Source organism: Hemitrygon akajei, chromosome 2 (genome assembly GCF_048418815.1).
Source record: "Hemitrygon akajei chromosome 2, sHemAka1.3, whole genome shotgun sequence".
Taxonomy (NCBI): domain Eukaryota; kingdom Metazoa; phylum Chordata; class Chondrichthyes; order Myliobatiformes; family Dasyatidae; genus Hemitrygon; species Hemitrygon akajei.
Window position 1 is genome coordinate 23,074,770 of NC_133125.1, and position 21,864 is coordinate 23,096,633.

The following is a 21,864-nucleotide window of genomic DNA, read 5'->3' on the forward strand; positions in this document are numbered from 1 at the left end:
GGAACACAAGTACAACAAAATGGCCACATCATGAACTCTTTCCAAAACCTGTAAATTCACTTTCAAGGACTCTTCATCTTATGTTCTTGATACTTATTGCTTATTATTATTATTATTGGTTTGCTTTTGAATTTGCAGTTTGTTGTCTTGTGAACATTGGTTATTTGTCCACCCTGTTGGGTGTTGTCTTTCATTGATTCTATTATGGTTCTTGGATTTACTGATTATGCCTGCAGGAAAACAGATCTCAAGGTTGTATATGGTGACATATATGAGTTCTGCTAATAAATTTACTTTGAACTTTGAGTTGTGGGGCACAGTGGAGGACTGTCTTGAGAATAACTGCAAGAAGTGTGATCTGGCCCAGTGTTTTCATCACTACTTGAAGCTTTTTATCTGATTTTTTATCATCAGCAGTTTTGAAGTCCTGTACTTCACCTCATGACCTTTGAACACATTCGTAGAATCATTAGAGCAGCAGTTTTCCTCTCCTGGTCATCACTCAGTTCCACCTTGCCAGTAGAGGTGAAGGGTCTCAATGCAAAATATTGACTGCCTATTACCCTTCAGAGATATTGCCTGACTCACTTTGCTGCAGAATCGTGCTTGACATTCCAGATTCCAGCCTCTGAAGTCTCTTGTGTCTCAGTTCTTTTATGACGGAAGTTTTCATGTACAGCCATGCTACATTTGGACTTGCTTATTTGGACATGCTCCCAATGGTTCTTGTGTAAGTTTGAAACCCTCCAAGTTTTCTGTTTGTCCTAATTGCACAGACTAATTGCATTTTCCCCTTTTTTGGATTTCATGCCACTTATAATTTCCAGAAACAACAATGGCTATTCCTGTAAAACTACATATTTACTAATATAATTACACACAATCGTGCATTTGCTCTTCATATCTCAGGCCCAGATAAACAACATCTCAATTTTTTTTATGCATCTATTTTCATTTTTGTCCCTTTTATGGCTGGTTTCCTTTCATGAACTCCGCCAAATATCTGCACTCTTCATTTCCAGTTTCTTGATCATTTCCATTAGTGGCTGCCTTTAGTTACCAAAGCTCAGCTGTGAGTAACACTTTCAAATCTGGAATATTGAATGATTTTAGTCATCCCTTCTAATATCATCTTTTATGATAGTCAAATTTTATTTGATAGTGATCCTGTGAAGCATCTGGGATGCTTGGGTGAAGATGCTGTGTAGACAAGCTGTTATTTTCCGTGGTGCTAAAAAAATTAACACATTTAAACTAATTATCCTGACTGGTATTGCATGATGCATGTGTATGTATAGTCATACATAGTTATGAAGTTACACTTTGATTAAATTATTACTAAATGTACTTTATATTGTGGGGTCATGTATGGGAAAGAATTAGATGGATTTCTAAATACTGTTTCAAAAATTGGTGTTTAGTTTTTACTTCTTGCTTGCAAAGAATAAAATTACACATTGTGTTTCAATTCTGTGAAAGCCGAAGGTTATCCATGGAATTTCCTTAATAAGCTGTGCTTTAATGTACAAACCCCATTTCCAGAAAAGTTGGGATATTTTCCAAAATGCAATAAAAACAAAAATCTGTGATATGTTAATTCACGTGAACCCTTATTTAACTGACAAAAGTACAAAGAAAAGATTTTCAATAGTTTTACTGACCAACTTAATTGTATTTTATAAATATACACAAATTTAGAATTTGATGGCTGCAACACACTCAACAAAAGTTGGGACAGAGGCATGTTTACCATTGTGTTGCATCACCTTTCCTTTTAATAACACTTCTTAATCGTTTTGGAACGGAGGATACTAATTGTAGTAGATTTGCAACTGGAAATTTTGTCCATTCTTGCTTGATATAAGACTTCAGCTGCTCAACAGTCTGTGGTCTCCGTTGTCTGATTCTCCTCTTCATGATGCACCATACATTTTCAATAGGAGATAGATCTGGACTGGCAGCAGGCCAGTCAAGCACACACACTCTGTGTCTACAAAGCCACACTGCTGTAGCCCTTACAGAATGTGGTCTGGCATTGTCCTGCTGAAATAAGCATGGACGTCCCGGGAAGAGACGTTGCCTTGATGGCAACATATGTCTCTCTAAAATCCTAATATATGCCTCAGAGTCAATGGTATCTTCACATACATGCAACTCACCCATGCCGTGGGTACTGATGCACCCCCATACCATCACAGATGCTGGCTTTTGCACCTTCCGCTGATAACAATCAGGATGGTCGTTTTCATCTTTGGCACGGAGAACTTGATGCCCGTTTTTTCCGAAAACTAGCTGAAATGTGGACTCATCTGACCACAGCACATGGTTCCACAGTCTTTCGGTCCATCTGAGATGAGCTCGGGCCCAGAGAACTCGCCAGCGTTTCTGCATAGAGTTGATGTATGGCTTCCTCCTTGCGTAATACAGTTTCAAGTTGCATTTCTGGATGCAGCGACGGACTGTGTTAAGTGACAATGGTTTTCCGAAGTACTCCCAAGCCCAGGTGGCAATAATTGTCACAATAGCATGACGGTTTCTTAGGCAGTGCCGCCTGAGGGCCCGAAGATCACGCGCATTCAATAGTAGTTTCCGACCTTGCCCTTTACGCACTGAGATGTCTCTGAATTCTCTGAATCTTTTCACAGTATTATGTACTGTAGATGTTGAAAGACCTAAATTCTCTGCAATCTTGCATTGGGAAATGTTCCTTTTGAACTGACTAACAATTCTTTCACGAATTTTGGCACAAAGGGGTGAGCCACAACCCATCCTTGCTTGCAAAGACTGTGCCTTTGATGGATGCTACTTTTATACCCAGTCATGATACCTCACCTGCTACCAATTAGCCTGCTTAATGTGGAGTCTTCCAAACCGGTGTTACTTGAATATTCTGTGCACTTTTCAATCTTATTTTAACTCTGTCCCAACTTTTGTTGAGCGTGTTGCAGCCATCAAATTCTAAGTTAGTGTATATTTACAAAATACAATTAAGTTGGTCAGTAAAACTATTGAAAATCTTTTCTTTGTACTTTTGTCAGTTAAATAAAGGTTCACGTGAATTAACATATCACAGATTATTGTTTTTATTGCATTTTGGAAAATATCCCAACTTTTCTGGAAATGGGGTTTGTAGGTTAAGTGGTCTTATGAGTTAAAATTGAATATTCTTAAGTGAAAGGTTTACATCATTGTGATGCTTTAATGAGTGGAATGTAGACTGCTGCTTGAGTTTTGACAAATCCTCCAAGAGCTCATTTGTAGTTTGTTCTTTTCATTATCAGCTACTGGTTTGTCTGGTTTAAATTTGTGGGTCTGATCTTTTGGGAGGCTTATTCTTTGCACTTTTGCTTAATTGGTAGTTAAATTCTAAATATGGCCTCTTTTATTGAGATTTGAATGAACCTTGTCTAAAGCCATCAACAGAATTTAAAAAAAAGAATGGAATGTACTATATTGATTTACAAGCTGCATTCACAAGTTATTAAGGATTAGCAAGGCAATTGAGCCCATCATGATTTAACCATTCACGAGGATTCTTGTGCTTTTAAATTCTAATATCTAATTGTTTCATATATTCCAGCATTTCCAATTTATTTTGTTCCATATAAACTTAATCTTTGTGTTAGTCTCTTTGAGAAAGATTTTGGAATTGGCTTATTGTCACATATGCAGAGGTGCAGTGAAAAGTTTGTCTTGCATACTGTTCATACTGATCAATTTATTACATAGTCTGTTGAGGTAGTACAAGGTAAAACAATAACAAAACAGTATAAAGTGAAAGTAGATAATAAGCAGAAAAGTCATAATGAGATAGATTATAAAGTCAAGAGTCCATCTTATTGTATGAGGGAACCATTCTGTAGTCTATAGCAAGGTAGAAGCTGTCCTTGAGCCTGGTGGTACATGCCTTCAGGCTTTTGTATCTTCTGCCTGATAGCAGAAGGGAGTAGGGCGAATGTTTAGGGTTGGTGGGGTCTTTGATTATCCTGGCTACTTTTTATGGACAGTGAGAAATATAGACAGTCTGCAGGGAGTGGTGCGGACAGCCCAGCGCATCTTTAGATGTGAACTTTCCGCTATTCAGGACATTTACAAACACAGCTGCGTAACAAGATCCTGGAGGATAATTGGGGACCCGAGTCACCCCAAATACAAACTGTTCCAGCTACTACCATTTGGGAAATGGTACCGCAGCATTAAAGCCAGGACCAACAGGCTCCGGGACAGCTTCTTCCACCAGGCCATCAGACTGATTAATTCACGCTGATACAATTGTGTTTCTATGTTATAGTGGCAGTCCTGTTGTACGTACTATTTATTATAAATTGCACATTTAAATGGAGATGTAAAGATTTTTACTCCTCATGCATATGAAGGATGTAAGAAATAAAGTTAATTCAATTACATGGTTGCTGGGAAGGAACCTAAAAGTGGAAATAGGAGAGTCAGAAGGGGCCATGAGATGGTCTTGGTAGGGAGGATTAAGGAAAACCCAAAGACATTCTATAAGTATGTGAAGAGCAAGAGGATGAGCCGTGCGAGAATAGAACCAGCCAGGTGTGATAGTGTAAACGTGTGCATGGAGTCGGCAGAGGCACTTAATGAATACTTTCTTTCAGTACTCACCAGGGAAAAAGACCTTGGCAATTGTGGGGATGACTTGCAGCAGACTGAATTGCTTGAGCATGTAGACATAAAGAAAGAGAATGTGCTGGAACTTTTCAAAAGCATTACTTTAGCTAAGTCACCGGGACTGCATGAGAGATACCCCAGGTTACTGTGGGAAGTGAGGGAGGAGATTGCCGAACCTCTTGCGATGATCTTTGCATCATCAATAGGGATGGGAGAAGTACCGGAGGATTGGAGGGTTGCAAATATTGTTCCCGTGTTCAAGAAAGGGAGTAGAGATAACCCAGGAAATTCTAGACCAATGTGCCTGACTTCAATGGTGGGCAAGTTGTTGGAGATGATCCTGAGAGGCAGGATTTATGAGCGACTGGAAAGACATAATCTGATTAGGGAAAGTCAGCATGGCTTTGTCAAGGGCATGTCGTGCCTGACAAGCTTGATTGAATTCTTTGAGGATGTAACAACACATTGATGAAGGTAGAGCATATGGATTTCAGTAAGGCATTTGATAAGGATCCCCATGCAAGGCTCATTCAGAAAGTAAGGAGGCATGGGAACCAGGAGACCTTGCTTTGTGGATCCAGAATTGGCTTGCCCACAGAAGATTGTAGATGGTTCGTATTTACATTTAGGTCAGGCACCAGTGGTGTTCTGCAGGGATCTGTTTTGGGAACCCTACACTTTGTGATTTTTATAAATGACCTGGATGAAGTAGAAGAAGGGTGGGTGCTGATGACACAAAGGTTGGAGGTGTTGTAGATAGTCTGGAGGGTTGTCAGAGTTTATAGTGGGACATTGATAGGATGCAGAACCAGTCTGAGAAGTGGAAGATGGATTTCAACTCAGATAAGTGTGAAGTGGTTCACTTTGGTAGGTCCAATTTGAAGACAGAATATAATATAAATGGCAAGACTCTTGGCAGTGTGGAGGATCAGAGAGATCTTCGGGTCCATGTCGATAGGGCACAAAGCTGCTGCGCAGGTTGACAGTGTTGTTAAGAAGGCATATGATGTGTTGGCATTCATCAACCATGGGATTGAGTTCAAGAGCTGGGAGGTAATGTTATAGCTATATTAGACCTTAGTGAGACTCCACTTGGAGTACTGTGTTCATTTTTTGTCACCTCACTATAGGAAGGATGTGGATACTATAGACAGAGTGCAGAGGAGATTTACAAGGATTTTGCCTGGATTGGAGGGCATACCTTATGAGAATAGGTTGAGTGAACTTGGCCTTTTCTCCTTGGAGTGATGGAGGATGAAATGTGACTTGATAGAGGTGTATAAGATGATGAGGGGCATTGATCGTGTGGCTACCCAGAAGCTTTTTCCCAGGCCTAAATTGGCTAACACGAGGGGGCATAGTTTTAAGGTGCTTGGAAATAGGTACCAAGGGAATGTCAGGGATAAGGTTATCATACAGAGAGTGGTGGGTGCGTGGGATGCCCTGCCGCCGGCGGAGGTGGAGGTGGATACAATAGGCTCTTTTAAGTCTCTTAGATCTTAGAAAAAGCTTAGAAAAGTATAGGGCTATGTGCTTGGGAAATTCTGGGCAGTCTTTAGAGGAGGTTACATGGTCAGCACAACATTGTGGGCTGAAGGGCCTGTAATGTGCTGTAAATTTCTATATATGTAATTCAATTCAGAGCTTATGGAGTGGAGGGTGGTTTCCGTGATTTGCAGATAGGTGTCCATAAATCTGCAGTTTTCAGGCAAAGCAATACTAAGCCATGATGCATCTATGGTGCTTTAATAAAAGTTGGTGAGGATGAAAGGGAACATGCCCTGTTTATTTCAGCCTCCTGAGGAAGTTGATGCATTGGTGAGTTTTTAGGCAGTGGTGACTACATGGTTGGACCAGGACGTTCACTCTTGGAACTTGAGGCTCACAACCCTTTCAACCCCAGCACCATCGAGGTAGACAGAAGCATGCGCATTACTCCTCTTCGTTTGGACCAGGACAGGCTATTGGTGATGTTCACTTTTGGAACTTGAAGCTTACAATCCTTTCAACCCTATCACCATTGATGTAGACAGAAGCACGGGCATTGCCCCTCTTCCTGAAGTCAATGAGCAGCTTTTCATTATTTTGTTAACATTAAGAAAAATCTGTCGTAACATGTTACTGAGCTTATATCTCCTTTCTATAATGCAACTTATTGTTATTTGAGCTACAGGACACTACAGCGGTATCATCTAAAATTTGTAGATGGAGTTAGAACAGAATTTGGCCCTACAGTTGAGTGTATAAGTAGAGTAGGGGATTGAGGATACAGCCATATTGGAGCACCGGTGTGTGAAATGATCGAGGTGGTGTTGCTGCCTGTCCTTCCTGATTGTAGTCTGTTGGTCAAAAAATGAAGGATCCAGCTTGTGGGGTGTGAGGAGGAATAGAATTCAAAGTCCAAACCTCATTGCAAATCTAACCTACTGGTTTTAGCATATTCAGATGAAAGAACATTGCTTAATCAAATCCACGCAGTTCAAAGAAGATGCACCTGCATCTTGGGACAGGTTTAAAGAATCTTTGCTGGGAGTATTTTTATGGTTCAAACTATCCCACGCGTCGCATCTTAATCTGCAGGATGCTGTTTCAAATGGAATCCAGTTTCTGAAAGAGCCATCATTTATTGCATAGTTGAGGACTAATGACTTTCTTACAAATTGTTTACGTTGCTCTAGTGTAATTTCATATAATAGAAAAAATTTAAGAGCTAAATTTTGGCTGTTGCATCCTTTGTCAGGAAATAAAATTTCACGTGTTGATGATGGAAGAGTGTCCCAGAGGAATGATAAGACTAAAAGATATAGGAACAGAATTAGGCCATTTGGCTCATTGAGTCTGCTCCACCATTTCATCATGGCTGATCCAATTTTCCTCTCAGCCCCAATCTCCTGCCTTCTCCCCATATGCCCTGACCAATCAAGAATCCATCAACCTCTGCCTGAAATATACATAAAGACTGCCTACAGCAAAGAATTCCACAGATTCACCACTCTCTGGCTAAAGAAATTCCTCCACATCTTAGTTCTAAAAGGATACCCCTCTATTCTAAGACTGTTTCTTATGTTGGGAATGTCTAAGACCATTCTTTCCACATTCAGTCTATCAAAGTCTTTCACCATTTTATAGGTTTCAGTGAGGTCACCTTCTCATTCTTCTAAATTCTGGTGAGTACAGGCGCAGAGCCATTAAGGGCTCTTCATATGACAAGCCATTCAATTCTGGAATCATTTTTGTGACCCTCCTTTGAACCCTCTCCAGTTTCACCATATCCACTTTAAGATAATGGGCCTAAACCTGCTCACAATACTCCTAGTAAGGCCTCACTGGTGCTTTATTAAGTTTCAACATTACATCCTTGCTTTTATATTCTAGTCCTCTTGAAATGAATCCTAACATTGCATTTGCCTTCCTCACCACAGACTCAACATGCAAATTAACCTTTTGGGAATCCTGCATGAGGATTCCCAAGTTCTTTAGCACCTCAATTATTTATATTTTCTCTCCATTTAGAAAATAGTCAACCCTTTTATTTCTTCTACCGCATTGCGTGACCATACACTTCCTGACACTGTATTCCATCTGCCATTTCTTGGCCCTTTCTCCTAATCTAATTTCTTTTGTAGCTTCTCTACTTCCTCAAAACTATTTGCCCTTCCAGCTACATCTGCAAACTTTGCGACAGACATCAATTTCATTATCCAAATCATTGACATATAATGTAAGAAGAATCAGCCACAACACAAACCCCTGTGGAACACCACTAGACACCAGCAGCCAGTCAGAAAAGGCTCCCTTTATTCCCACTCTTTGCCTCCAGCCAACCAGCCACTGTTTTATCCATGTTAGAATTTTTCCTGTTAAACAGACTCGTGTGGCATCTTATCAAAGGCTTTCTGAAAATCCAAGTACACAACATCAGCCAATTCTCCTTTGTCTATTTTGCTTGTTACTTCTTCAAAGAATTCCAAAAGTTTGTCAGGCAGGATTTTCCCTTGAGGAATCCATGCTGACTGCGGTTTATTTTATCATGTGCCTCCAAGTACCCTGAGACCTCATCCTTAATAACTGACTCCCAACATCTTCCCAACCATGGAGGTCAGATTAACTAGCCTATAGTTTCCTTTCTTCTGCCTGTCTTGCTTCTTGAAGACTGGGGTGACATTGGCAGTTTTCCAGTCTTCTGGAATCATTCCAGAATCTAGTGATTCTTGAAAGATCATTGCAAATGCCTCCATGATCCCTTCAGCCATCTCTTTCAGAACTCTCGGTGTACACCATCTGGTTCAGGTGATTTATCTACACATAACAAACTTTTTGAAATGGTGAACGGTGTGTGTGGTGTCAACATCATGCTGGAGGTATTAGCAGAGGAAGAATATGACCTTTCAGATAGTGGGAACTCAATCATAGTTCTAGGAATGAGGCAAGGGAGCAGGAGCAAAAACAAAGGAAATAGAAAGAATGTGCTTTTGTAATCATTTTTTTTAAAGTCAGAGACTTCGGCCTTCACCCTGTCAAGTGCATCTGGATTCTGGACTTGCTGTCAGATTGCTGGTAGGTGGTAACAGTGGGCTCACTCACCTCTGACCCTCAAGACAGGTGCCCCTCAGGGCTGTGTCCTGAGCCCCCACCTTCACTCTGTGTATACCCATGACTGTGTCACCACCTATAGCTCCAAACTGCTCGTTAAATTTTTAGATGTTATTATATTGATTGGCCTTATCTCAAATAATAACGAGGCAGCCTATTAAGAATTAAGTTGTCACCCTGACACAATAGTGTCAAGAAAACTACCTCTCCCTCAATATTGCAAAAACAAAGGAGCTGGTTGTGGACTACTGGAAGAATGGAGACGGGCTCACCCCTATTGCCGTCAATGGATCTGGGGTTGACAGCTTCAAGTTCCTTGGTATACACATCACCGAGGACCTTGCTTGGTCTGTACGTACCGGCTATGTGGTGAAAAAAGCACAACAGCGCCTCTTTCACCTCAGATGGTTGTAGAAGTTCGGTACAAGTCCCCAAATCCTAAAGACTTTCTACAGGGGCACAATTGAGAGCATCCTGACTAGCTCTATCGCTACCTGGTATGGGAACTGTATTTCCCTCAATCACAGGCCTCTACAGAGAGTGGTGTGGACAGCCTAGCACATCTGTGGATGTGAACTTCCCACTACTCAGGACATTTACAGTGACAGGTATTTTAAAAGGGCCCAAAGGATCATTAGGAACCCCAGTCACCCCAACCACAAACTTCCAGCTGCCACCATCCAGGAGAGAGTACCACAGTATTAAAGCTAGGACCAACAGGCTCCAGGTCAGGCTTCTTCTGCCAGACCATCAGACTGATTAATTCACTCTGACACAATTGTATTTCTAAGCTATATTGACTGTTCTGTTGTATATCTTACTGTACATACTATTTGTTATAAATTACCATAATTTGCAAGTTGCACATTCGGACAGAGACGCAATGTAAAGATTTTTACTCCTCCTGTATGTGGAAGATATAAGAAATGAAGACAGTTCAATTCAATTCAACTTGTTTTATCACCATGTTAAGTTTTTTTTTCCATTTTCTGTCAGAAACATTTACGCACGCAGCTTCTCACAACACCAATGGGTTTTTACAATTGAGTAACCAACATTTTGGAGATGTGAGCTCTCAGGTGAATGCCCTGGGTAACTCTTAAATAACATGCAAATTTGATCAACCCAAGGCTAAATAATTTGATGTGCCTGATAACTGAGCTTTTGCTGTATGTTGCTTGTGTAGTAATTAACCTTCCCTATATAATTTAATATTCTATTGGCATTGTACAAGACCATAAGATATAGGAGAAGTAGGCCATTCAGCCCATCGAGTCTGCTGCACCATTCAATCACAGCTGATCCAATTCTTCCAGTCATCCCCATTCCCCTGCTTTCTCCCCATACCCTTTGATGCCCTGGCCAATCAAGAACCTATCTATCTCTGCTTTTAATACACCCAATAACTTGACCTCCACAGCCGCCTGTGGCAACAAGTTCCACAGATTTACCATCCTCTGACTAAAGTAATCTCTCTGCATCTCAATTTTAAAAGGATGTTCTTCAATCCTGAAGTTGTGCCCTCTTGTCCTAGTACAATGCTAGTTTGTGTTGATTAGACATCCTGGATTACTTGTTCTGTATTCCTTGATATTTTAGCACCTTTGAAGATGGCACTTGTCACTTGTACAATGCTAGTTTGTGTTGATTAGACATCCTGGATTACTTGTTCTGTATTCCTTGATATTTTAGCACCTTTGAAGATGGCACTTGTCACTTGTTTGCAATCCGCAAAGCATTGATTTCATATGAATGCTAAATTGTATGTAATCTGCCTTTTCTTGGCTCTTTATTGGTTAATCCTTTCTGGTTTTGTTCAAAGTGATGCCAATAACTGCTTCAAAACTGAATGTTTTAAATTCATTTTCAAAATTAACGAAGTTAAGTCTTTGAACCCTCATTACTCGCATAAATTGGATGTAATTATGATGCCAGATTTCATCTCAAGGACAAGCGTTGTGTTTGTTTACAGTGCCCATTTTGACTGAAAATTACTCTTCAGCCAATTTTCAGGTTGTTCTCTGAAGCCCTAAGATTTCTGTTTGAAAGCATATCACATCAGCGTGGCTTATCACTGCCTGAAAATACAAAATCAATCAAAAAAGATAATTGATCTTCATCACCCAAGTCGATTGTTTTTGAGCCTTTTTTAGTTTGCATAAGGCTTGGTTTGTTTCCATTAAAGTAATTGGCTTTACTTTAGATTTTTTCCACTTTAAGCACGTTGGTATTAAACTTTCTAGCTATTGTCCTTATTTTTCTGCTTTCACCATTTCAAAGGTTGAAGCCAATCCTTTGTAACTTAGTAGTAATTAGCACTGAACCCCTTATCTGCCTCATCAGCAATACCACTGACTTCCACACCCATAACATTGTTTGTTTCAGGAATTTTCTAAATGTTCCTTTCATATCTGCTTCTATCACCTTCCCTGGCAGTTCTTTCTTGGCACCTACCACTCTCTGATATTTTTTTTTAAAAGGACCTCCTTAAACCTTAAAATATTTGACGCTTTCATCCTGGCAAAATGGACTGACCATCCCAACTTTCTATTCTGTCCATGCCTCTCTTAATATTATGTAATTATACCAGGTTGTGCCTTAACTTCCCATGCTTCATATAAAACAACCTGCATTTGTCCAAACTCTCCTTGGAACTAATATCTTCCAATTCAGGCAACATCCTGGTGAACCTCTTCTGCATCCTCCAGATGTTTCCTATAATGTGGTGAACTGAACTGCATGCAGTACTGCAAATTGATTTAACCAAAGTTTAATTCAGCTGTAATATGATTTCACAACATTTATTCTCTATGCCCTGACCAATGAAAGCAATCATGCTGTATATTTTCTCTACCACCTATCCAGTTGTGTTGCCACTTTAAGGGAGCTATGGACTTGCACCCTGAAATCCCTCTGTACAGCAGTGCTCAAGGGGTCTTGCCACTTTCTGCTTACATTTGACCTCACACTTGTCCAGATTAAACTCAACATCTGCCATCCTTTGCCTAAATTTCCGTCTAAGCTATATCCTGCTGGGCCCTTTGACAACCTTTCTTAGTTAAACAACTACATCACTTTCATGTTATCACAGATTTACCAATCAGGTCATCCACAGCTTCATCCAAATTCTCAGTACATCTTGTAAAATCAGAGGTCTTAGCATTGATCCTTCTGGAACACCATTGACACTGGATTTCCAGTCAAAAAAACAGCACTCTGCCACTGTCCTGTGTCTTCATCCAATGATCCAATTTACCAAGTCACTATAGGTTCCATGCATTTTAATCTTCTGGACCAGTCTACCATGGAAGACCTTGTTAAATGCTTCACTGCAGTTCATGTTTTTTGTCCATGTTGTTGGTTGGATTCACTGTATTACAATCTATGTAATTAATATTTGTCTGTTCTCTTTCCATTTCCAAAACATCCTCTCCACCCTTGGAGATACTTCATCCTCTGGGAAGTCTTTCTATGAATACTGCTCCACCCTTTATATTTTGATACTTTTCCAATGAAACCAGTCTCAACTGCAGATAGAAGCCAGTGACAAATCTTAAGCCAATTTTACTTTGATAACTTTCTGTTGGAACTCAAAGTACCTTGTGCTCCATAATCATCTTAAAAACTAGAATTGTAGATATTTTAAAATGCAGGTCCACTATGGGTAGAGTAGAAAAGCAAGCAAAGCGAAACAAAGGAAATTCATTTATTGAAATCCATTTTAAGTAAGAGCAGTGAAGTATTGTAATACTTCCTTAATACAGTTGACCATTCATTTCTGGTTTAATGAAAATTCAGTAATTCGAAACTCAACTTTAATTGACAAAGGAGTCTCCTCTACTTAGAGCAAAAACTTTTGAACAACAAAAGCATTAGTTTATTTTTGATTAAATCTAAATTAATGCACAAAATTGTTTCCTGCATACTAGGTATTTGACAATTCACAAAATGAGTTAAAAAAAAAACCTGCATATTATTCAGATCTTAAATGGACATTCCTCTCAATCTGAATATTTCATCACATGAACCCAATATGACCACTCGTGGTTCATGCCTACTATCTCAACTGATGTTAGTGACTCTACATTGAACCATACTTTTTAAAAAAACATTCTCTTGCGCTTTATCCAAATTAGTGTACTGCATTAGAGCGCTTACAATGTGGGCTTATCTATAAGCATACATTGTACTAGATGGTATTCAGTGAGCAAGGTTAACCAAGCTCAAGTTGATTGTCACTTTAATTCCCTGACCCATACCCTTCTCTGTATCTGACCTCCCTGTGTTGCTCCAACAATTTGGGAGTTAATAGTGGGTTAAATAATAACAGATGTGTTTTCCAGTTAATAGAATGGCTGTACCTTTGTTTCAGTTTGTTTCAAATTGTTTCTGCATTATTTTACCCCAACGGCCTTTTAAGTAACAGTTACTTTGACGACTATGGTCTGCACCTAGAGAACACTGTCTTGGGTACTAGTCTACGAAGTATCCAGGACATCTTCAAGGAGAAGTGTCTCAGAAAGGCAGTGTTCATTATTAAGGACCCCCAACACCCAGGGCATGCTCTTTTCTCACTGTTACCATCAGGTAGGAGATACAGAAGCCTGAAGGTACACACTCAGCAATTCAGGAACAGCTTCTTCCCCTCTGCCATCTGATTCCTAATGGACATTCATCCCATGAACACTATCTCACTTTTAAAATATATATTATTTCTGTTTTTGCACAATTTTTAATCTATTCATTATATGTATAGTGTAATTTATTATTTTAATTTCTTTTCTTCTATTATGTATTGCACTGAACTACTGCTGCTAAGTTAACAAGTTTCACGACACATGCTGGTGATAATAAAATTGATTCTGATTCTATTCTCTCCAGCTTTCGCTTGATACAACTTAACAGACTAGTCTTTTCATTTTTCTGGCTCTGATCAAAGGTTCTTCACCGAAAATGCCATTTACATTTTATTTCCTCACTTTTGTTCAACTTTGTGTTTTTGAAAGAAATTGGTCTGCTTCTGTTTAAGTATTAAGCATTGGTCTGCTTCTGTTTAAGTATTTTCAGGAAGGACAGTTTCAGAAATCACTTGGATGACCTGGAGCAGAAAAGCTCCAATGACGAGTGATTACAGTTAAGTAAATTGGAGAAGCCAACATTGGCTTCAGGGTAGAGAGGTCAAGGGAAATTTAATGATACATTTAAATGATGTCCTAAATAAAAAGAAACTTAATAATGGTTCAGGATAATTGAAGAAAGAAAGAACGTGAGTAAATTTGAGGGAAAGCTTCGTGTGAAGCCCAGTGAGTATTGGGGACTTGGAATCCATTGCCTGATGGTAAATGGGTACAAATTTAAAAGACCCCTAAGTTTGCAAACTGCAAAGAAAGTGACCCAATAAGTTCAGCTTCAAGCGCCAACACAGGCTGGATGGAGCCAGCTGACCACTTTGAGGTCTTTCAATAATGCCTCTCACATTGTTTCTTCTTCCAGTTACAATACTGTGCAAAAGTCTTAGGCACATATATGTAGTTCAGGTTTTGAAAACTTTTGCACAGTACTGTAGTAATTTTGTGTATTGCATTGTACTGCTGTTGCAAAAATAAAAAATTTCATGATGTATGTGAGTGATGATAAACCTGATTATGATGGGCAAACACGAGGAAATCTGCAGATGCTAGAAATTCAAACAACACACACAAAATGCTGGTGGAACACAGCAGGCCAGGCAGCATCTATAAGGAGAAGCACTTTTGACGTTTCGGGCCGAGACCCTTTGTCCTGATGAAGGGTCTTGGCCCGAAACGTCGACAGTGCTTCTCCTTATAGATGCTGCCTGGCCTGCTGTGTTCCACCAGCATTTTGTGTGTATTGTCTGATTATGATGGGTCTCTGTTGTGGAATGAGAGTGAGAAGGGGGCAGGCAGAGGAGAGTCATTGTTGGGAAAAGGGGAAGGAAGAGGGGAGGGAGTGGGAAGCACCAGGGAGACTAATTGTTTGGAATCAAATGACCTTGCCTGGTGTCTCAGGGCTGGGCGTGTCTGCACCCATGCCACTCCTGCCACTGGCACTCCTTCTCTGCCACCTGTCTCACAACCACCCTCTCTTCCCGGCAGGGCTCCACCCTCATCATTCTCAACATACTTTGCTCCTGCCAGATTTACAAACTTGCTCTCTGCTTCACATTGACAAATACAGTACTGTGCAAAAGCCTTAGGCACCCTAACTATATTTATGTGCCTAAGACTTTTGCACAGTGCTGAGCATATAACTGAAATCTTCAGTTACAGTATTTGTACTTATTTGAAATTTTCTCATTGACTTGTTTCACTTTTAATAGTGTATCTGCTTTTTGGTGATCTTTAGTAAACATCCTGAGTTTAACAGATTCTGTGTAATGCTAGTAATCTTCCATAATTTAGCTGGCTTCTTCTGCCAGGAAGATAGCAAGGAAAGAGCTTAAGAATAGAATTATGAGAGCCAGAACTTGAGAAGGTCTTGGCGAGATGGATTAAAGAAAACTCCAAGATGTTCCACACATTGTTGAAGAACAGGAGGATGACTGGACTGAGGGTAGGACTGATTAGGGATTGAAGACAAAGTGTGACTGGAGTTGGAAGAGGTAGGGGAGATCCTTAATGAATACTTTATTTGGGTATTCACCAGTGAGAGGGACTTTGTTTGTGAGGACAGCGTAAAACAGGCTGTTAGGCTAAAAGATGTCAAGGTTAAGAAAGAGGATGTGCAAGAACATCTGAAAAGCATTAGGATAGATAGGTTCCCAGGTTACTATAGGAGTGAAAGAAGAGATTGCTGAACCTTTGGCAATTTCTTTGCATCCTCACATCAGAGAAGATGTCCTCTGGTATTAGCCATTGCTGTCCTCGGGAAAAGGCACCGGCTGTCCACTCTATTTATGAATTTTATAATATACCCTTCTATCAAGTTGCCTCTCTTATCCTCCTTCAAAGAAAAATAAAGCCCTAGCTTGTTCAACTTTTCCACATTAGACATGTCTCTAATCCAGGCAACATCTTGGTAAATCTTCACAACCTTCCTATAATGAGAACGGAACGTAATATTTGAAGTATGGTCTAACCAGTGTGTTATAGAGCTGCAGCAATACCTCATGGCTGTTGAACTCAAGCTCCCAATTAATGAAAGCTAACTCACAATATGCCTTGTGCAGCAACTTTGAAGGATCTATGGACTTGGAGACTAAGATAACTGTTTTCCTCCACACTGCTAACAATTCTGCCATTTTCCATGTACTCTGCCTTCAAGATCAACCTTCCAAAGTGTTCATATTTATTCCCTCAAATATGCATTCTAACTCTTTTAAATATCTTAACCTTGCTGATTGTCTATTATTAACGCACTTTTCTGAATGATTTTAAACTCTCTGAATCCCTCCATTAAAGGTGAGTGCTGGCATATGAGCCATCTCCTCATGGTCTACCAGTATACTTGTTTCTGAAATAGCTGGGGAAATGATTCTCACAATCTCCACTGTATCATCTTAAAAAAGTGCTTCATATTACCCTTTTTGAACTGTGAAGTACTTCTGTAAAGTCTCTGCTTTTGGATCTTATTGTAACTTGCAGCGACTTTTTGTTCACTGATTTCCCCCTCCTCTTCCTCCCCCCAACCCCATTTATATTTTTTGTCACAATTAATTCTGCATATCTCCTAGAACTTCAATCCCAGAGGAAGTACCTTCATTGGTATCTTCAGTGGTGCATTCTCTTGTATGGTACCCTAAAAAATTGTTTCTGGACTTCACATCCTCTTGGGTTATTTTTCCTCTTGTTACATGGCATCACGACAAATCTTGTTTGTGAGCTCTACTGCAAAGTGCATTTAGGATGCTAGGATTTTGGATGTCAGGATTTAGAATGTATGAATGCTTCACTAAATGCTGTATGAAACTCTTTCTACCCATTTCACTATCCAGTCATTCTGAAGAAATCTCATTGCTGTACACTTGATTGTTAAGTTTTGAAATGGCAAACTTTATAATACTTCTCTCTATGCCTGAGACCAGATTAATTAATGACCCAAAACTGACTAGGGAATGCACTGCAGGCCACGTTCTAGTCAGAAAAAATTCCATCCAGAATCTTTAATTGAGACAATCAATTTCAGATTTTTTCACATTTTCCCATGTAGACTTTGATGTTAGAAACATAGAAAATAGGTGCAGGAATAGGCCATTTGGCCCTTCGAGCCTTCACCGCCATTCAGTATGATCATGGCTGATCATCCAACTCAGAACCCTGTACCTGCTTTCTCTCCATATCCCCTAATCCCTTTAGCCACAAGGGCCATATCTAACCTCCTCTTAAATATAGCCAATGAACCGGCCTCAACTGTTTCCTGTGTTCTTTCTTTTTAACCAGTCTCCTTTATGATTCTTGTCAATACATTCTTAATTGCATATATACCACATATTTTGTACCATTAAATATCTCTCCTGTATCCCTGTTTCATGCACAAGTTGCCTTTTTCGCATGAAGTCCTTCCTTAAGTCACTGCAATTAGCTTCAAAGTTTTCAAAGTAAATTTATTATCAAAGTACATATTCGTCACCAAAAACAATCCTGAGTTTTTATCTAATTGAGCATATTTACCTTCACCATTTTTGATCTCTTTCCATAAACAAATTTTACGTTGTCACTTTTGGTTTTCTACTCTTAACACCCGCCACCTTATTTCATAACTGCGATGTTAATCCCTTCCTTGGAATGAAGATATAAGAAAATTAGTTGTGAACAAAAATTCTCCTTCTCTGAACATTAATGCTTTCCCTATCCTTTATTAGGATAACTTAGATGACATATCAGCTGTTTTATGTTGCATCAGCTTTTTTATGTTGCAAGCCTTTTTATCTTTGAAATTTGCCATTGAATTTGCAATTCTCTCAAGCGGACTATTACAAAAGTGCCTAATTAATGTCATTTTCATTATTTCTTAAGCCAAATAAATGGTGTTCTGTAGTCATCTTGCTTATCTATTTAGAATTGTAGTATCCTCCTTCAGTGCTTTCCCTTTTCCTTTTTCTTATTGTTACTGAAAACTTGTTATATAGAAGTACTAAGAACCCATTCCTGATCCTTTTTGAGGCATGCATTTGATGGTTATATTCATGGGTAGCACTTGTCACTGCAGAACACCAACTTTATTATTTGAACTGCAGTCAATTTGTCATCACAGGCAGTCCCTGAGTTACGAATGTCCGACTTACGAACAACTCGTACTTACAAGTGGCCTGCCATAAAGCCTATTACATTAAAAATTTGTCAGCTCAAGGAAGGAGAATGCTATCCACCATTTTAAGTTGGATTATGTTGCCGTTAATACTGTGTTGAGTGTGTAACTTTGTATTTGGCTTAAATTTTTCTTAGCAAGATTCACCCTGACCCCCCTTCTCCAGTCAGCACCACCCCGACTTGTCCCATTTAACCTGTCTCAATGCGGGTGGACTTTAGGACCCGAGGGAGCTCAGGACCCGCTGCCCGCGGCTGCTGCTGAATCTGCAGTGTTTCTGTTCCGTTGACGGAAAACGATCACGATTGAAAATAAAGTGGAAATAATAAAGCAATTGGTAAAAGGTGAAATGCCATCGGTCATTGGAAAAGCGTTAGGGTACAGTCGGTCAACGATTGGAACAATTTTAAAGGATAAAGTGAGAATAATGGAGCATGTGAAAGGCCCTGCCCTGATGAAAGCTACAATTATTACTAAGCAACACAGTGGTTTAATTATTATTATATGCATAGAAAGATAAAATATATACTATATACTAAGACAAACGTTTGACTAACTGACGCTAAATAATACCGGATATACCTGTTCTGACTTACATACAAATCCGACTTAAAGACAGACTTAGGAACAAAACTCGTTCGTAACCCGGGGACTGCCTGTAGTGCTCTTTCTCAAGTGGGAACCTGCACTCTTGACTCTTTCTAATGTTACCATTGTCTATATCTTAATCAGATTTCATTGCAGCTCCTGGTAAAGGGTCTCAGTCCTCTCCATTCCTCTCCATAGATGTTGCCTGACCTGCTGAATTCCTCCAGCATTGTGTGTATTACTCTGTATTTTCAGCATCTACACAATCTGCTGTGTTATCATTAACACTCCTTTCTGATTTCCTTTAGTTTGTTGCGTAAAGAAATTTGTTTTAACTCCTTTCTCATGGTAAATAAGTTTTAAATTGATCATCTTTTGTTATTTATTACATTATTGAACAGTATAGCAGCAATTTAATACATATTTTGGTTATGGATTTTAATTTTAGCTTGCTGTGCTTCAGCAATGGAGCCTTCACTGCTCCCTCCCTACATAAATTTTCAGATTCTTTCCATTTTTTCCCAGTTTTACATGGCTGATTAAAATTCATCAGCATTTCTTCCTTGTGCTGTATATTTTTTTCAGAGCTTATTTTTACCACTAATTGCTTGTGGGCTGTAACATCCTTTTGTCAATTGTTTTAGGAATGCTTTGGCTGTGTCAGATGGCAAAGTGCCAGTAAGCTTTAATGTTAGAATTGTCCAAAGCAAAAGTGGAAAATTTCATTATCTTGTAAGTTCAATTTTTGATGGTCTAACATGTATTGAGATTCAGGCAAGACTACTTTGCAGATATTTATTTCATCTTTTTTTTGGTTTTCATTTTTGTAAGAACCTAAAATATAGCCCTTCATTCAATCAGTTCATCAAATGTGCTGGGTTCAGTCATTTGATTTTTTGGTACAACTTATCCACTAAGAAAAGGATAACTGGTAATGTTTGTTACATTTTAAACTGTAATTGAAGCATGTATACACACTTCCCATATCTTGTCTGTTTCTTTGTGAACTTAGTCTTGTTATGCTGTGTTTTACCCTTGTTCACTCATCTAAAGCTCCCTTCATTTGGGTTTTCTTGCTTATTTTTGATTTCTGGATATCTTTCTGCTCTATCTTGACTTTAGACCACTGTTCAGTTTTATCCTTGCCAATTTCACAAGTATACATAGCTTTGATACCACCTTCCAATTGTGCTTTGTTTATCAAGGCTCTCATGGTGGTTGCTTTCAAATCAAGAGGTGGGTGTATACCTTTTGCACCATGTTGGAATTTTCAAAAAAGTGTAAAATATCACGTTCAAGTTTGCACATCCAAACAGCTCCATGAAGAGTTCTATATAGGAGTGCTGTCCAGCAGCAAAAGTCAGATTTCTCACCATATTAAATTGTTTCTCTAATAAATTCATCAATTTAACACTGTAGTTAGATAACCCTGCAGCCTTCTACATGTAGAGAATACAGAGGGTTTTCTTTTGCAGCCAACCTACTTCCAAAATTTAATATTTTCCTGCCCATTTCTCATAATCCTTGATTTCCTTAAAGTTTAAAAATCTATGTATTCTGAATCTCAGCTCAGATTTCAGCCCGTTTCAAACTTGCCTTTAACTCTCCATCCTTTAATCCAATCCCGTATTTATTCACACTGGAAAAGAAATGGCAACATGAAATGTATAGTTAATTGCCTATAATTTACTTCATATTAGAATACAATCATATTTGCAAAGGAGGTTGGTTTTCAGTTGTAAATCTTGATCTTTTTCACTTTCTCAGATATATTCGACATGTTCCTCTTGGTGAATTAAGTCTTGGATAAAAGGAACTACATCCATTTGTTGCATCTTTTGTGGCCATTTTCCTGTAAGTGCAACATTCAGATTTTTACTAATATGTTTTTTTAATAGGCACATGGTATTTTGAGAGATCTTTTGTTGTAATGTTAGATTTGATGATTGGAATCAAACAGGAAGTAATATGCTAGTTTAAAGGTGAGATAAATTATTACTGACAAGTTCTCGCTGTTTTTGTATTTCAGGCATTTTAATACATGAGCATGATAAAAATCTAAAGACAAGGGAATGTAGATGATTTGGGTGGAATACCACAGTTTGTTTAGAAAAATTCTTGGACTCATAATAAAAACAAATATATGGATAGTTATCTTTGGCACGTTGCAGCCAAAATCTGAGCTAACAATTCAAAAATAACTTGGTTTATGCCAGAAATTTTGTTAGCTTTTTCTTTTTAATAGAATCAGTAAATATGTTACTAGTTGGATTAACTATTTTTTAAAAATCAGCTTGAAGATAATACTTTATATAGTAATGCTTTGTTAAAGAATACAAATTATTCTCTACACTATTGAATGGAATTCCCACTGAAAGGAATTTATCTTTTACTCAAATGTCTGAAATGTGATATTCTAATTACTTAATTAAATGACTATTTGTAGGTTTGCTTCTAATATATTGTGCAGAAAACAATTGGTCCCAGTATTCAGTGTTGCAGACCTGCTATGAAGATTTTTGCTGCAATGTATTATAAAACAGTTTTTCCTGATGTATTTTTCTGAGGCCCTGGTAAATTGAAATTCATTAAAGTTTGCTGGTAAATTCAGGGAGGTCAAATCAGGTAAATATGTTGAAATAAAGTTCGTAATTTAAATTATGTCACTGCAATAAAATTTACAAATTAAATAGTCTTATCACCTTGTGATTTTTCAATAAACCATATGATTTTAAAGTTAATATTTTTGGATTTATTCAAATTAAATATGTAACAGATAGCAGT

General features: G+C 38.7%; 1 protein-coding gene across 12 annotated transcripts in view; it reads left to right on the forward strand.

Moving 5' to 3' along the window:
• The window catches only part of apc (APC regulator of WNT signaling pathway), a 204,572-nt gene that overhangs the window by 14,012 nt on the left and 168,696 nt on the right, over positions 1-21,864 (forward strand). For 11 of the 12 annotated variants that reach the window (XM_073068354.1, XM_073068361.1, XM_073068348.1 and 8 more), the window contains exon 2: positions 20,848-20,934. The exons of the other annotated variant lie outside the window; for it this stretch is intronic. The gene's annotated coding sequence lies outside the window, so the exon portion shown is untranslated. The remainder of the gene's footprint in view (positions 1-20,847; positions 20,935-21,864) is intronic. 12 annotated transcript variants of the gene reach the window in all.